Raw genomic sequence first — 13,983 nt, 5'->3', positions numbered from 1 at the left:
AGATGGAGCGTTGTTGTTGGGGTTTTTTGTTTTTTTCTTTATTCCCCGACCCCTTATTATTTCTTGATGGTCTAAATTGTTATGCAAGATGTTTTTGTTCAAGTATATCCCTGTAGACTTTATACGTATAAATGAATTCAAAAGTGCAATGAAATCAGAGATTTAGAATGCACCTATTATAGCAGCTACATGGCACCAATGGTGCATAGATGAAAAATAACGGTGCTGGTAAGTGCCGAATGAGAGCCAAAATGTAAATTATGTGTTGATCAAAAGCACAGATTTAAAAACATGAAGACTTCAGACAGAAGGGTAACTAACTTCAATAGTTTTTACAAAGAGCTATATAGAAAATGAAGAATTAACAGGGCAGAGATGGAAACAACCACAACAACTTTGAATAACCTCTCCTGTGTATCATCACAAAGTGTGGACATTACTGTATTCTGCTAGAAATTGACTATTCTCCACTGACTCTATTCAGTCTCATCCCTTCCAAGAAGAATTTGAAGTAACAGAATTACAGTTTGGGATGAGTTGGTTCCACATTCATTGTGATGAATGGAACATGATCCTCCTTCCCTGTACTACAGCCCAAATTATGCTCTTATGTAAGCGCACCTTATTAGTAATTGCATGTGTGCATCTGAGGGCAGAATAGGGTGACCAGACATCCCGATAAAATTGGGACTGTCCTGATCTTTAGTTCTTTGTCCCGCGTCCCAACCGATGCCATGTTCCAAATATTGCGGCTTTGGCTGCCCCAGAGAGTTTTTTTTTGTTCTTTTTTTACTTCCGCAACTCTGGCCGCTTTTTTTTTTTTTTTTTTTTTGCTTCCCCCATGTGTCCCGATATTTTGTCCATTTCATCTGGTCACCCTAGGGCAGAATGTTGCCACAAGTCCCACAGCCAGCCCCAATATGACACCGACAACACTGGAAGGTAGACTTAGATTTCTTGAAGTCTATTACGTTATTCTAATACAAAGAGTTTTGCTAGACTCATGCATAGCTATTACTGCTCTTACCAATACATTAAACTGGCTATTCTGTGGACCAGATTCCATGATCTTACTTACACCGACTAATATTTATTTACTTGTTTGTATTACAGTAGTGCCTAGGAGCCCTAGTCTAGGATCCTTGTGCTAGGTACTGTACAAACACCGAAAGTCACACTGAAGTCAGTGGGACTACTCAAAAAGTGCTATACACAGCTGTTACTCTAACAGCATAATCTGCTTTTCACTTGAAGGATCCATGCGGCAGCAACTGCTCCGGTGCCCTACACTTTGTCGTATGTATTCCAAAAGGGAGTCCGGAGGTGCATCGGCACAACTTCAAGAGAGCACCTCCATTTGATTGAATAGGCTGGCAACTCCTATAGAGATCTGAGGGCCACTTTATGCCCTTAGATGATGAGCCTCTTGGAGTTGAGAGTAGGCTGGGAAATTATGGTCTCCTTCTTAAAACTTTAACTTATGGCCCCCAGGGGTTAACAAGAAATGAAACTGTGCCTAGTGCGTGTCATTTAACAATACTAAAGTACTGCATTAGCTTGTGTATGCCTATAGATACATCCTTTTCTCTTCCCCTCACCCTCTCACAACAAAAAGCTGTAAACAGCTCTGTATGTAAATGTGTGTAAGGTGCATTTTTATGGGTTTTTTTAAATGACTGTAGCAACTCAAGCTGTGAATAACATGTGAAAGGAAACAACCTGTTCCACTGCATACAGAATACAAGCAATGCTGTGCTGTGTTCTCTGTGCAGTACATGCACAGTCTGGCATTATTCAGCTTAACTGAAATGAAATCCTATCCCAGATCGCACATATACAAATTTGCATACACTTTAGGCAAATCCCTGAAATGCTCAGGCCCAGTATGGGGCATTCTAGGACAGAGGGAGAGCGTCAAAAATACTGACTTCCCTTGCCTTCAAACGGCTAAGCCAGAAAACCTCAGTGTTTTTCTAACATAGTTTTATTTGTAAAGATTTTCAAAAGTGGATGCTTAAAGTTGGACACTTAAGTCCATATTTAGGAGGCGAAATAAGAAGCCTGACTTTCAAAAGTGCTGCGCTTCCAGCAGCTCCCACTGAAGTCACCACTTTTGAAAATCAGGCCATTTATCTAGTTACCTAAATAACTTATTTAATAAATTAAATAAGGATTTAGATGTCTAACTTTAAGCATTCACTTTTTAAGATCTATGGCCTAGGTATTTTCTTCAGTTCATACCTACACATGATTGGAGACAAATGAAATTTGAGCACACAATGCTGATGTCACTTTAAAATCATCTCTATGCTGAAGAAAAGGGGTTGGGGGGAGCTCTTTGTGAATGTCAGTATGTTACACCTGCTTTTGTTTTTGTGGACAGGCAGACATTTTGTCTTTTTCTCATGTTGCTCCCCCAAGTGGATAAAGTGTGAAATTTCCTAAACCGGAATTTCTAATGGCAGTAGTGATCACAGGAATTGAGTTTTCAATCTAATGTTAAGGAAATTTGCTTGGTATCTTTCATTCCCCCCCATGTTTTAGACTATAACACTTATGTTGCTCTCATCATGTAACAGTGCATTCCACATTACATGAATTTAGGTGTCCAGGCTCCCAGCTGTGTCAGCTACAGAATATTCTATCCAATGAATTATATTCTAATATTCTATTTGGATCCACAGAGTTGTGGGATGGATAAACCCGATTTGCCAGATCACTTTCCTACAACTTATTATCTAGTGCTTTTTCTACTCTAGTCTTAAGTGTCTGAAGCAATGGGCTTTCTACCAGTTTCCTTGGCAGATTATCCCAATGTCTACTATCTATTTTCTACCTTAGACTAAAGTGGTAATATTGGCCCTGATCCAAAGCTCACTGAATTTAATAAAAGTCTTTGCATTGACTTCAGTCATCTTAGGTTCAGGTCCATTATGCTCTCATTGTCCTATAATGTAATCCAGATTGATATTAATTCATTTGTTCAGCTTTCCAGCAGTTAAACCAGAATGTGTAAATTCCTGGGACTTCAGTAGTTGATATGAGCAAAGAGGGTAACCAAATTTGCTATAGGATGCTTGTAGCGGGGAGGACACCCACTCAGGCCCAGAGGGGTTTAGAACAGCCCTGAGAGATGGCTGTTGTAGAAGGAAGGCAGCGGGGCTGATTGGGGAAGCAGCCTCAGCTGGGGGCCATGCCCCAATCAGGGCCCAGCTGGCTCTATAAAGGTTGTGAGCCAGAGGCCCAGAGAGACTCTCTCTAGCTTCTGAGAGGGAGGGACCTAAGCAGAGTACCTAGATTGGAGCAGGGCTGGAGGAGCTGGGGAGCTCCAGTCAGGAAAGCCCCAGGCTGCAGCCTAGCATTAGACCCAATAGGTTCTGGGGTTGCAGGGGACAGCCCAAGGTTAGACAGAGGCAGCAGGTCCAAACCCAACCTTGCCTGTGATGAGTTGCTCATACTGCAGTCTGCCCCAGGCTGTGGGGGCTAGCTGGTAACTGGCAGGAGCCTATGACTGAGGTGAGGTAGGGATAGTGGGTGGGGGGGTTCCCCTGGGAGGGGGAGACCCAGAACTGTGGGGGCAGCACCCAGAGGAAAGGGGCGCAGGGGTCCTGGGAGGGACACGGGAGCCAGCAGTAGGGCAAGACAGCGGTTTGAGGATGGTGCTCTGGGGGCTGGTGAATTAATTCCCTGAGATGACCAGCAAGAGGTGCTGCCAGTGAGTCTGTGCCCTGTGACAAGTGGTGGCAAATGTAGGCATAGGTGGTCTGCCCCTGATACAAGGGGTAAGGGCATGGACAGCAGGACTATTACCCAACAGGAGTGACCCAGGGGATGATAGATCCTGGGTACATGGGGGTCTTCTATGGGGAGGCCCTGGATGCAGTCCCTGGTTGGACCACAGGGTCAGCGCCCTAGAGGAAGGGGCTGACCACCTGCAGGGGATCCGAGGGGCCCAACGGGCCATATGGGAGACGCAATGGGCCCTCCATAAGAGCATAGGCCAGCTGGTAGAGGAGCAGTGGGCTCTGACAAAGATCCTCTGGGAGGAGTTGCGGAGGAAACAGTGGAGAGTGGCCGAACAGCGGACATGTTATGCCTGCAGAAGGCAGGGACATTTAAAAAGGGATTGTCCCTACTGGGACCGGGGCAGGGCACCTCGCCTGGAGGAGAGACGGGGACAATTCCTGCAGACAGTCCACCAGGTGAGGGAACCCGGGTGGCTGCCAACCTGTTGGTCCTGCGGGCAGAAGGGCCACTTGTGGTGGGCATGCCCAGGACAGAGGGACACAGAAAGGTCCAGGTCAGGGAGGAGGTGGAGGGCTTGTTGGGGCTGCCGGGCACTGGGCCATAAGGAGGAGGGGAACTGGCAGGAGGAGGTGCCTGTGGGCCCAGAAGGACCAAACCTGAAGGAGGCAACCTCCCGAATGGAGGGAACCCTGCAGGAGGTGGGAACCCAGACCGTCAAAGGGCTAGTTGCTGAGGATGAGACCCAGACCATGTGGGCCCAGCGGGAGGCCAGGACTCAGGTTCGGGGAGCCCACGTAACAGTGGGAATGCAGACCTGGGGGAAGAGGGTCTGGAAAACCCAGACATACGGGCGTGGCTGGAGGCCGCAGAACGGGCCGACCGGAGGGCGGAGACCCAGGTCCAGGAGATGTCCCGACCCTGGGAGGCCGGGGAGAAGACGTGTGCAAGCCTGGAGGGCTAGTCCCAGGGAGCCCTGGCTGAGAGGCCCCTCTTCCCCCAGGTGTGGGGGTTTTGAGGGGGGTGGGGTGTAGCGGGGTGGACACCCGCTCAGGCCCAGAGGGGTTTAGAACAGCCCTGAGAGAGGGCTCTTGTAGAAGGAAGGCAGTGGGGATGACTGGGGAAGCAGCCTCAGCTGGGGGCCATGCCCCAATCAGGGCTCAGCTGGGTCTATAAAGGCTGTGAGCCAGAGGCCCAGGGAGACTCTCTAGCTTCTGAGAGAGAGGGACCAAAGCAGAGTACCTAGATTGGAGCAGGGCCGGGGGAGGACCGGAGGAGCTGCGGGGCTCCAGCCAGGAAAGCCCCAGGCTGCGGCCTACCATTAGGCCCAGCAGGTACTGGGGTTGCAGGGGACAGCCCAAGGTTAGACAGAGGCAGCAGGTCCAAACCCAACTTTGCCTGTGATGTGTGGCTCATACTGCAGTCTGCCCCAGGGCACAGGGACTAGCTGGTGACTGGCAGGAGCCTACGACTGAGATGAGGTAGGGATAGTGCGTGGGGGGTTCCCCTGGGAGGGGGAGACCCAGAATTGTTGGGTACTGCCAGGGGACAGCACCCAGAGGAAAGGGGTACAGGGGTCCTGGGAGAGACATGGTGGCCAGCAGCAAAGCGAGACACCGGCCTGAGGAGGGAGCTCCGGAGGCTGGTGAGCTAATTCCCTGAGACGACCAGTAGGAGGCACTGCCGGTGAGTCTGCACTCGGTGACAGTGATCAAGAAATTAAAATCTTTGTTCTTGCCTTTCCTTGTCCACTGAGATCAGAGTATGTAAGTATCTGGCATTATTTTGGCCAAGACAGCAAAATCTGACTCAGGAAGGGGTTGACAGTCAGAACTGCCGTTACAGTTATGGATAAACCTTGCAATCAAGATGAAAAGGAATGATAAATTTGCTTGGTTGGAGAAGGGAGGAAAACAGATTTTGAAATTATCATAAACTGAGCAAGAACCTAAGCAGTTTCTCTCTAGCTGTCGTCTTCCTATTGTATAAGTAAGAAACACTTTGTGTATTATATAACAGAATGGAAAAAAGCTTGCAGATTCACTTGTCCTACTTTCACAGAACACTTATAGTATATTAGACCAAGATGATTGTCCTCTTGTAGTGAGGTTATATTAAATGCAGGTTTTTAATGGGAGCTTGCAGATTTACTCTTTCTCTAGCAAAAACGTGTTTTCTTAGGCTACGGCTATACTACAGAGCTTACAGCGGCAGAGCTACACCCATACTGAATAAGCCACACCCCTGAGCGACCTAAGTTACACCAACCTGGGTGCCAGTATAGACAGCACTATGTTGGCAGGAGAGCTTCTCCCACTGACCTAGCTACCACCGCTCATGGGGCTGGAGTATTTAAGCCGAGAGGAGAGCTCTCTCCCGTTAGCTTAGAGCATCTGCACTAGCAGATGTAAGCTCTGAATTGTAGCCATAGCCTTATTCACACCCCGAGCGACATAACTTATACTGACGTAATCTGTAGTGTGTTCATAGCTTTAGCAAAACTCTAATAGAATGGGATCCTCCTAAGGCTTAATGTGTATTATATTAATCAGGGTTTGGGTAGCAGTGTATATGTGACATAAATTGTTTCCTTCTCCTTATTTGAGCTACTGCCCGTACAAAAACAAGGGCTATGTGTGCCTTCCATAATCAGAATTCATTTTAGCTGTGCTGATGCAGACAATGGGTCTGTATCTGGAGACTCTGATATCACCCTTTATATAAGGTTGAACCAAGCTTAATCAGAATATCACAGTGGAATATTCATCGCCATTTATCTTGCTGTGATTAAAGATATGGAGAGTTATAATGCTATTTTAAGAAATTCATTGAGACTCTAAACCTAAGCTTGAAATTTGAATGAACTGTACAGTAGGCTTCAGAGTAAGCCGTGTTAGTCTGTATCCACAAAAAGAAAAGGAGGACTTGTGGCATCTTAGAGCTGTAGCTCACGAAAGCTTTTGCTCAAATAAATTTTAATCTCTAAGGTGCCACAAGTACTCCTTTTCTTTTTGAAAAGGAGCTGTGTCATGGTGGATAATCAGTTGAACATGAACTCCCAGTGTGATGCTGTGGCCAAAAGGGCTAATGCAATCCTCAGATGCATAAACAGGGGGCTCTCAAGTAGGAGCAGAAAGGTTACATTATGTCTGTATTTGGCACTGGTGCTGCTACTGGAATACTGTAACCAATTCTGGTGTCCATAATTCAAGAAGAATGTTGATAAATTGGAGCAAATTCAGAGAAGAGCCATGGAAAAAGGACCAGAAAACATGCCTTACAGTGACACTCAATGAGTTCAATCTAGTTAGTTTAACAGAGAGAAGAGCAAGGTGTTGTTTAGTTATGGTGTGTAAGTACCTACATGTGGAACAAATATATAATGGGCTCTTCAGTATAGTAGAGAAAGGTACAACATGATCCAGTGGTTGGATGTTGAAGTTAAGAACTGTATAAAGAGGACAGTGATCGATTATTTACATGTCCACTGAAGGTATTACAAGAAGTAATGGGGTTTATTTGTAGCAAGGGAGATTTAGGTTAGGTATGAGGGAAAACTATCTCCTTCTAAAGACAGTTAAACACTGAAATAAGCTTCCGAGGGAGACTCTGGAGTCCCCGTTTTTGTAGGTTTTTAAGAACAGGTTAAACAAACAGCTGTCCGGGGTGATATAGATTTACTTGGCCCTACTTCAGTGCAGGGGGTTGGACTAGATGACCTGTCGAGGTCCCTTCCAGCCTGCATTTTTCTGATTCTACCTCTGACCTTAGGGATCATGCAAGATTTGAAGGCAGCAGCTAAAGAAGCAGAGACCACCAGACCTGCTGTGGTCTGCTGGACTACCTGGAATATCAGCCAATGGAGGAGGGAGGGCAGAGCTGAGAGCTACATAGGCCTTCCACTAATTTGGATTTGGAGAGTGGTGGTGGAAAATGTTAGTGACATCAAGGATGTGGTAGGTGGGTCGATCAAACAACTGGTTACTTTCAGAAAGGGAGAGTGAAGGGAGGGAACCAGGCTGCAAACTGACTGTAGGAGTTTTCAGGGAATGTACTTATGAGGCTAAAGGAGAAAGATGTGACTCATTTGGGAGATAGATAGGACCCAAAGAACAGAGGGGAAGGGGAAGATCTCAAAGCGGTGAGAATAGAATAGAAAACCTCTGGCATATGAAGGATTTGAGACATTCCTTATAATGTTCATCCATCATTACTTCAGAATAGCTCTGCTGCTGGCTCATGTCACCATGACAGGATGAAATGCATTATGACATGAACTGAGACCATTGCAAATAAATGGAATGATTTTTTTTAATAAAAAGCGTAAATTGTTGAGCTAACTTCTGCTGTTTGTATGCAGGGAACGCTCCCCATTGACTGGTAGTTTTGCCCGAGTAAGGGCTGCAGGGTTTTTCTCATATGATTGGAATTATAGGCTGGTATGATTTTCAAAATGCCAGTTAATATCATGATGGATGAGGTAATATCAGTCAGCTGGAATTTAAATAATAGTTAGCATTTACAGCACTATTTATTTTCAGACTGATTTACCATGATGGACCATTGTGATACCCCTGTCTTTTGGGGCAAGAAGGCAGGATGAAACCACAGTGCTCCAGAGACACAGAAGGCATTCAGCAGAGGCTACACAACTGCTACTGCATCCTTTGGTGGAGAGAAGCTTATAGCCCCATGTGTGGCCAGCTAGCTCCACTGGTCAGTGCATGGTGGAGGAGGACACAGGCATGGCACTAGCTCCTCTCTCCACCCTCTTTAGGTTATCATGCATTCCCAAGAGGGCACAAAGGCTGCAATTCTGCTGTTCCTCCCATGGAATACAGAAGGGGGAGAGAAGTACCTTTCTTTGCTGTGTATCTGGTGCTATATAATGAATCCAAAAGGATAGGATTCATGGTTAGGTAGGTAAGTATTATCCCTATATTAGAGGTGAGGTAGAGAGCTAAACTGGCTTTTCCAAGGCCACAAAGTCAATTTGGGGCTGGGATCTGGGGACAGACTTCAGGAGTTCTAGGTACTCATTCATGCACCCAGACTTTAATACCCTTTTGCAATGTTAATGCTGTAATACCATAATGCTACCAATTCTAGCTTTTTTTCTAAGTACTGTGGAGGGAGAAAGTTGGATTTTTATTCTTCTAATTTAGCTGAACCAAAGAGCATGCTAGGTTAAGTGATACAAATGCCTAACTGCACGCACAATGCTTAATCGCAGAATACATCCTGTCTCATTATACCATGCTAGAAATCATTATAACTGTTCCATGTCCACATGACTAGATATCCGTGTGACAAAAGTAAAGGAAATATCAAAAAAGAAATGCCAATATTCCATCAATGAATATTGTGCGGTTCCCACAGCTCATTAATTCAATTCCTTTTGGGTATTAAAACATAAAGAACTAAAGAAATGGAATTAGATTCCAACAAAGGAAGTCTTTATTTCAGTTCTTATGCCTGTAATGACACTCTGATTACCCCACATCTCTTCATCTTATGCTGTACATTGCAAGATTATGGAAATTGTATGAAGTGTCATTTATTATTTTAGGATGAGCGATGTAACATTTACAGTCAAAAATAGCAAGTCTTCAGAGCATACTTAAAAATAGCTTTTAGGACCAATTAGAAGATAAGGAATTAACTTAAACTTAATGCAGAATATTCTTCCAAAACAGAACATGTATACCAGAAGCCTTGCACACCATCTAAAGTAAAATCTGAAAGGTTTTCCTCGTTATTTAGCCAGCTGTCTCTTCCCTTATGTATATCTACTTCCATGTAGGATAATCTGATCTTGGGTTTGGCATTCAGAATGTTCATTAAGGAGATAAATCCTGCCCATTCCTCTGTAAGTTTGGAAGGCTTCATTGTATTGGAACAATGCAATTTGTTGGCAGGATTCAAGGGGGTATATATATTCTTTGTGCAGTGCAGGTGCCATCTCCCTGCACATGCTCAGTGGGAGAAACGGGGGTGTGTGGTTTAAATAATTCACTGCTACATGGCTCCTCCCCACCAACACATACAGTAGAGTAGGGAGCACTGCAGTCAGAGAGAAATTCTGTTGCCACCATGTGCCTGGCAAGGGCCCCTCATTCATTCTGCCTAATTTTCCAGCACCCAGATGAGTTACTTGGTTTGGATGTTAGGTAGAGGATTTGGGCTATAAAGTATAATGTGGCAGAAAGCACCAATTCAAGAGGCTGGTCCATTTGGGAAGTGGGCAGAAGGGAGATAGTCTGTGGTTCTACCTCTCTCATGTTGAGGAACATAGCCCCTGTGAGCTGTGTATTTCCTGTGTACACTGGAAGTAGTGTCTGTCTTACAAGCTAATATAGAAACACTGGGGAGGGGTTGTCATTTTGCTTCTTTTCTAGCAGGAGTCTTCTATCTCTCGTTTGTTTGTTTTATTTATTTATTTGCATTGTAGCAGCACCTAGGAGCCCCAGGCATGGACCATTGTGCTCGGTGCTGTACAAACACAGAACAAAAAAATGGGCTCTGCCCTAACGAGACTACAAATTCTGTGCATTCTCAACAGTTTTGCTGAACTGGGCTGGAAGAAGAAGAAGAATGACCAGAGCTGAGCTAATAACTGACTGTTTCGTTCAGTGGTAGTTACAAAAAAAATAAAGATATTTTGGTCAAAACTAACTAAAAATTGTTAGCATTTTCTGTGAATTGAAAAAGTCCATTTCAGGTCTGTTCCAGATTGGGAATTCAAACCTAGGTCTCCCACATCCCAGAGGAGTGCCCGAAGTACTGGGATATAGGTCAGAGGGTGGGGCAAGCAGCATCACCCCACCATCTCCTCCAAATATTTTCAGGTCGACTGAAACAGCATTTTCAGTGAATAAACTATTCATCCAGTTTTGCTCCAAAGACTTTGTCACTGATCCCATAGTCAATGGTTTCACTACTCAAATGGTGCTTCAACCAAAGGGTAACATCACTGTTCATTCCTTCCTAGGACAAGCTCTGGCTGATAGCAGGTATCTGATTAAAAATAAATTAAGATAAAGGGTGAAATCCATGCCTTATGAATAGACATAACTTTCAAAAGAGGGTAGCTGGAGGTTCTGGTACTAATAATTAACTTAAACAACACTGCAAAATGACATTACAAATACTTCCAACTTTGCAGAGCTGAAACAAAGCCCCATGATTTATAAATGCAGTAAATTGGTACAATAACTGCAGATAAATGAATTAATTAATAAATTCTCTAGTCATCCAATGTCCTAGCAATATGGAGGCTCATAGTTATATATGAATAAGGGTTTATATCATGGGCACTAGAGCAAATTAAGTTTATAACACCCCTCAACTTCTTAAGGTTACCATTTAACAAAATAGTTTTCAGCAAATTATTGAATCAATTAGTTCTTAATTGCTAACGGATGCTTAATAAATCTGATGGCCTAATAATAAGCAATAATTATCCTGTCTTGCAGAAACTCATTAAATACTTAATCATAGCTATATTTTTTTAAAGACTCTAATTACATAGTTCTTGCTAACACAGTTCTAAGGTGGTTTTAATTCAGCTAGACGTGCCCGTTACCCTGCACTTGAGTAAATATGTTTTTGACAACGAGGTAAGATTTTAATAATGTACAAAAACTGTCTTATTTCAGGAGAGGGTGAGTGCACAAGGTTTGGATTTTTTCTGGATAAACCATCAATGTATCATCAACTGTGCAATGAAGGTCCAATCCTATAAGGTATTGAGCACCTTGAACTCCAAGATTAGCCACAAAGATGCAGGAGAATAAATTTTAAACTATCTCAAAATAGGTAAAGCCAAGCCCATTTTTAAAGAAATGCTCAGTCTTCACTGACCGTGAACCCTCATGAACAGTTCTAGACAGTTATATAGTGACTACCCCATCAATGTAGCCCTTCTTTAAATGTGTTTGTATGCTGCGAACCAAAACCCCAAACCAATGCGGATATGGGATACGTCTTATATCCCATTCAGAGTGATTATGCCAGGGTGGGTGAAAGGAGAGAATGGAAAGAGGAAGCCAAAGAGTTGGAAGGAAGTGAGGTAAATTCTGAGTCTTTAAAACAGTTTTGGTTCTTTAAATCAACAATGTGATTCAGTCCCCTGTTTCATGAGGCTGGTGCAAGGGCTCAAAGAGTCAGGTTGAACATCTTCAATCTCACACAATGGGAGAAGTGAAAATGAGTTAGGAGATACAGGAGTGCTATCAGGTTTCAAGTATCCTCCCCAAGGAAATATGTTTTCCCTGTGTAGCTGTTATAGCAGAAAAATATCTGTGGAGATACACACTGATCTACAGTAAAATGCTAGATATTGAGACACTGAAGTGCTGCATCATAAAATGGGACTGACATTTTCAGGCACACTGTAAGATATTGTAAGCATATCTCTCTCTCTCTCTCTAGTCCACTGAATCCCATGTAACATTTCTCCATGCTGACTGATTTTGTGTTATTTTGGAAAGACATGTAAGTGAAGGGAAGAAAAAATAAAAAAGGAAGCAGACTCTGCCAGGAAAGCTGTTGCCTCAACAAATGTTGCAAATGAATGTAAAAGGGGTGGGGATGGAAGAGACAATAAAATAAAAAGCTTGGCAGCTGTTCTAGGAAAGGCTGGTGGTTAAGTGAAGATTGCCTGAAACTAATCACACGTTTCTGCTACAACTGTTTATACTGGCTTCACGTAGTTAATTATTATGGGATTCAATGCAAAAACAACACTGACCAAAGCACTAGCAACAGCAAGTGGTATATTTGCCACTGTAGCTTTGAAATGTGTGCTGCCTTCATAAACACCTTTGCTAGTCTGTCTACAGAGCAAAACACAGCTCTACCCCCGTCTCTATTTCTGAGTCTTTCAGTACTTGGGGTCCAAGCCCTCAATGTGCTGAATACTGTCAGTTTCTATTGGTTGCTCAGCACTTTGCAGGTTAATACCATTGCCATCTTAACAATCTCACTGAGGCACATCAGATAGAACCGATTTATGGGTAATGGTAATAACGTATCTGACCATCCTCTTCACCAGTCTTGGCTATTGGTAAACCATTTCTGCCACAGTCACAGATCCTAACACCATGGGTGTCATTGCCCTTTCACACATATGTGCTTTACATTGGTGTAATTACACTCAGGGGGTTAGACCTATTTTGCATGAGAAGAGAGTCAAGCTCTATACATTGTGTTAGTGGGTCTGGCAAAAAAAAAATGAGTGCTCTGATTGATGGAATGTAAGTCAAAGCAAAACTCTCATGAATGGATTAAGAGCAGGAGCAGACCCTCAAGGGAAGGTTTTCTGATTGCCAGGCTTGACAGTAATTTCACCTGCCCACATAAGAGCCCCTTCTGTCCCTCTAGGGGTGAAATCCTGACTCCACTAAAGTCAATGGGAAGACTTCAGCTGAGTGAGGATTTCATCCTCTGATGCTACCAGGTGCCAGTTTGTGGTCATTCTGTAATGAGCTTTCCATGACTGCTTTCCATGACTCAATACAAATTTATTTAAATGGAGAAAACAATATAGTGTGTGAGGATTTTCTCATGGAAATCTGTGCTCCAGCAGCTGGTGCTGTGTAATGGGAACTATTCAAGTGCTGTAATATATTCATGGGACATGGAAGTAGCATCTAAAAGTCACTTTGGGAGTTTTGATGCTTTAAGAAAAGCAAGATTTTGTAGCAATTTGAAAGGCACATGTTTAATTGTTTCCGTTCATCAAGATCACTTTTTATGATAACTCCTTGGCACCATCTGCAAGGATTTCCTGGTAATGCATTAAACTCCAGACTGCTGGCACCAAAGAGTTAGACACCAAAGACTCTCACAGACTTCACTGGGCTTTGGATCAGGCCCCAAGTGAAGAAGAAGGTGAAACATTACGTTACACCAGCAAAGTGGCAGGTAGAGGTAATCTAGGCACAGCCCCTCTTTGGGGTTATTGCAGAGCCAGGACATGTTCTGCCAGGAGCACCGGGGAGTGCTCATACATCTCTGCCCATTTAAACAATGCAGCATATCACCCTCCACTCTGGGCATCTAGCCAAGAGCAATGCCTGGGCTGTGGGCCTGCCACTCTGCCTAGTCCATGTGCAGGCTGCACAAAGGTGGAGGAAGGCTCTTTTCTTCTGCCCCCTTCCCTGCACTGTACATGCACATAATGGCTGGGGAAAATATCGTATATCGTCTAAAGGGAATATAATTGCATAGCTTCAC

At 44.0% G+C, this 13,983-nt stretch overlaps 1 protein-coding gene across 3 annotated transcripts in view; it reads left to right on the top strand.

Annotated features, from left to right (window-relative positions):
• Window positions 1-13,983, top strand: part of PCLO (piccolo presynaptic cytomatrix protein) — a 514,652-nt gene that overhangs the window by 489,713 nt on the left and 10,956 nt on the right. The gene's annotated exons all lie outside the window — the stretch shown is intronic.

Source organism: Lepidochelys kempii, chromosome 1, assembly GCF_965140285.1.
Source record: "Lepidochelys kempii isolate rLepKem1 chromosome 1, rLepKem1.hap1, whole genome shotgun sequence".
NCBI classification, from domain to species: domain Eukaryota; kingdom Metazoa; phylum Chordata; order Testudines; family Cheloniidae; genus Lepidochelys; species Lepidochelys kempii.
This window is presented reverse-complemented; position numbering and strand designations above follow the sequence as displayed.